Genomic DNA, 4,537 nt, shown 5'->3' with positions numbered 1-4,537 from the left:
CTTTTTCCAATTTAATTAAACAATTTTACCTATATATTGAGTTTTTAATTTTATTAGTATACTTTTTTCATTTTCAGAAGTTCTATTACTTTCATTTTCATAACTGTATCATCATTCTCTCCTGTTTCTTGTTCATGTTTAAAATTCCATCTATTATCAGTGGTCCCCAACCATTTTGGCACCAGGGACCTGTGATCCTTTGATAATCTGATGCTTGATGATCTGAGGTGGAGCTGAGCTGGTGATGCTAGGGCTGGGGAACAGCTGCAAATACAGATGAAGCTTCGCTCGCTAGCTTCCTGCTGTGTGGCCCAGTTCCTAACAGGCCATGGACTGGTACCCTGTATTAACTTAAAGATTAACTTAATTTATAGCCATTATATTCTGCATCTATTAATTCTATTTATAAGAAATGAGTTCTAATTCTGTAGATTATTTCTGCTAACTACAGAATTAGAACTCCTTTATTGTAAATAGAATTAGATGCAGAATATGATATGTGAAATTTCTAAAAGAAATAGATGTTTCTTTTATTGAAAGCTTGTATTTTCTGAGAATGTTGAGGGACCCAAATTGTCATTAGGTATCTAAGAACTATATCATCTTTGACATAGTATATAATTTTTAGGTAGAGGTTTCACTGACTAGTAGGGTAGAGTAACTATGTGAAAGCAAGGGTATGGGTACAAATTCCCAAAGGAAATGATTTTGTTGATATTATTATTTTAGTTATTTCACCCCAGGCCATGGCAGAAGCATTTTTATCTGTTCTCTCTGTAGTCAGGAAGGTCTTTGCCTGTTTTTACCCATCTTTTCACTAAAGATGTAAAGATTATTTCAGGTATCTTGTATTTATATGGAATGTAATAGTCTCAGTTTGTCATGATCAAGGCCTATCCTCCCATTCCCATTTGGAAGTTCCTAGTATCTGTATGTTCCACAGTGTAGTCCCATGTTATTTTCACTTAAATCTCTAGTGCTTACTGTCTGCCTTTAGAAGGAAAAGCTGGGTATTTTCCTTACTTTCTTGGAAGGATAGAAAGGCACTTAATAGTACCTTTGTTGCTATTTATTCAACATCCATATATTTTTCTAATCTCTAGTCTACCATACAAATGGAAGTAGAAGTCCAGTTCAATGCTTTTGGTACACAGTACTTTTTATTACATATGCATATACCCCCTAACCATATATGGCATTGGTTTGCATATTGTTAAGCTTCAAATGAAAGGCAGCAAATTTTAAGAATATATGTTTTACTAAATATTTTACTTGTGAAGCTCTAGTTATTTTCACTTCTGTATAGTGACTATATTTTTAATAGGTATTTATATCACTTTCAAATTTTTTCTATTATAATTAATGCTACAAGAGATGAAACTGTTAGGGTATTGGTTTGCTTATCAATGGTAATACTTTCAAAATGCGTTCTAAAATATTTTTATCAATTTATAGTCTACCAGCAATGTACAAATTTTAATTGCCCCATATATCTGTCAGGGTTGATATCATTACCCTTTTTTAACCATACTGAGAGGTATAAATTGTTATTTCATTTATATTTAGCTTGCATTTCTCTGAATCTAGGTGAACTTTTCACATCTTTTTTTGACATTTGTATTTCTTCTATAAATGAACTGTCCTTTTACTTTGTCCATTTGTCAATTGTATAATTATTTTGTTAATAATCTTCTATCAGTTATAAGAACTGCGACACTTCTACATACTACTATGGCACAAGGTTTTGCTATTTGTTCATGTCTAGTATGACAATGCACAGAAAGTTTTACTTTTACTATAGTCCAAACATATCAATCTTTTCTTTGTATTTGCTTTCATTTACTTGTTTAACATATTTTCTCTTGCCTATGATTACAAACATACTCTATTTTCCCATACAGGTTTGATGTTTTATTTTTCCACAATAAGTCTTAAATCCACATAGAAATGAACTTTTGTGTCTGGAGTAGTTTTTTTGTTGTTGTTGTTGTTGTTATTGTTGTTTTATGGATAATCTATTCCAGAATGATAAATTGATAATCCATTGACTATAATAACAATTTAGTCATACATCAAGATAACATAAATGTTTATTTTCCCACCTAATTCTGAACTCTATTTTATTCCACTGTTTCTGCACCAAAACCATGCTATATGTAAGACATGTTCATCAAAAAGATCTTGTTTATTCTTGTATGTTGGTTTTCATATAAATCTTAAAATTAGCTTGTCAAGTTTCATAAAAATGTCTATTTGGATTTTCATCAAAGTTACTTCCAATTCATATATTTGGAGTGATGATATTGAACTTCTTATCCATGAACATCCTATCATTTCCCATTTATGTTTTTTTTCTAACATACTAGAAGAAAATTTTACCATTTTCTCCATATTATTCCTCTCTTGTCATATTCATAGGACCCTTATAATTTTTATTGCATAACATTACAAATGTAACATTGAAAATATTTTACTATTCTGATTTTGGATATATTGATCTTATATCCATCAATTTTACTGCATTCTATCATTACTTCCAGTGGTCTGTTCATAGATTTTATAAAATTATCCACTTAGATATGAGAATTAGAATTTTCTTCAGTCCTGATTTTAAAAGGAATACTTCCGAGTATTCATCATTAAGTAAAGCAATTGTAAAATTTTGGTATGTACTTCATCAAAGTTTTTTAGCCCTTGTTTCTATATGGTGAATAACTTTTAAATCAATGTTTGATATTAAATTTTACAAACTATATTTTTCTGTATCTACTGAGATGTTCAGTTTTACCCTAATGATGATGTGATTTTGAGTCAAAATCTTACTTTCCTGGGATTAAACTGGCCTGTTGATAATGTTTCATATTTTAAAGGAGTTGGTTTGCTAACATCTTCACTTTTTTTAAAATCTATATTCTAATACACATAGGCCGTAATGATTTTTTTCTGCTGTATTGTCTGAAAAAATTCTAAATGTCTAGTGTTTCTATGTGTGTACTGGACTAGTCATGAGAGGAGTTGGCTTTTCTAAATTCTAGATGTATTCTCTTATTAAAAAATAAAAATTCTTTGAGTCACTTTTGATGAATTATATTTTGAAATTTATTTTTCATGTTTTCAAGCTCAATGCCCTAAAGTTTTCATTAGTATCACAATTTGTTCATTCTTTAACCAGTTAGTCTTTGTTTAGTCTTTTCATTTATTAGATTAAATTTCTTTGGCTTCAACAAAGAGCACTGGCCTACCACCGGCATTCTACTTTTGGTTCTGTATTTTTGAACTGTGGGCAAGTCATCGTTGCTGAATTTTTCTCATCTCTAAAGTGAATATAGTATTTCTTTTTTAGCTCACATATATCCAATTAAGCTTAAGTAATATAGGATTTAAAATGTTTTCAAAATGGAAAAAAGGATTTACAGGTTTATCTGCAGTATCTTTTCGAACATGTTCATCACTTGTAACAAATGTTTTCTTCCAAAGCATAATGGGCATCTTTTAGAACATGAATGAGACTCAAGAGCTTGGGCCTTTCATAGAGTAAAACTTCCAAAGTCTGACGCTTAAGGTTAACTCTAGCTGATCTGAGCAGCAGCAATTCCCTAACGACAATTATTTTAAGAACTAATGTGAAAAGGTGTTTAACAAAGTAAAAATGTTGGAGTTTTAGCACATTAATATATCTTGATTTTGTAAAACCTTTTTTAAAAATTAATTTTAAAGTACTTCAGATAGGTCCTAATGGAAGTAATTATTACTGCGTGTAAATTATTAGTGTGTAAATCTCTTCCTGAATCCTTAACGAGTTGAGCATGGCTCATATTCTGTCTTCATCAAGTAACCATTTATTAGGTTCCTGATCTCATGCTACATACTGTACTTAAAATACAGTATCTAGGGAATTTAAACGCAGGAAGTTAAAAGGTATGCAATCTTTTTTTTTTCTTTTTAAACATAAAGATCATCAGTTAAAAAACATGAAAATAATCTTAGAAGTCCTACTGTCAAGTGAATTTAGTAAAGCACTAAGGTCTTGCAAATATCTCATTTCAGAAAACTCACTAGGTTAGCACTAAATATATTAATTCAAAACTAAACATACAGAATAGAATCCAAAAGTATTTGCCACAACTATATTTGAATGTTAGGTGACTCAATACCATGTTACAAGTCTTTAAGATGCCCTGAGGTATCCTGAGACAATTTTTACTCTGGCCTAATTTCTATAATTTTTATTCGTCTAAACATAATTTCCAATTTGTTTCTTAACTATAGCCTTTAGCAAACAAATGATTTTTATTAGTACTAAGGAGTAATATGCACAACTTTTGGGGAAGTACTCCAACTCTGGAGTAGGAATTGGAAGAAATAAAAATAATCTCAGAATTATTCTAAATATAAAATGAAAGACAAAGAATTGGAGTAAAATAAAATACATAAAGTATTAGGGAAAAATTACCTTGAGAAAGGCCGACTCATTTTTTTTGTTATGAATCATTTGCCTTGTTAGAGCAAAGGTATTAGCTTGAAGTGGTAAAGTGGT

This window comes from Pteropus vampyrus, unplaced genomic scaffold, assembly GCF_000151845.1.
Source record: "Pteropus vampyrus isolate Shadow unplaced genomic scaffold, Pvam_2.0 Scaffold9, whole genome shotgun sequence".
NCBI lineage: Eukaryota > Metazoa > Chordata > Mammalia > Chiroptera > Pteropodidae > Pteropus > Pteropus vampyrus.
Note: the sequence above shows the minus strand (reverse complement) of the source record.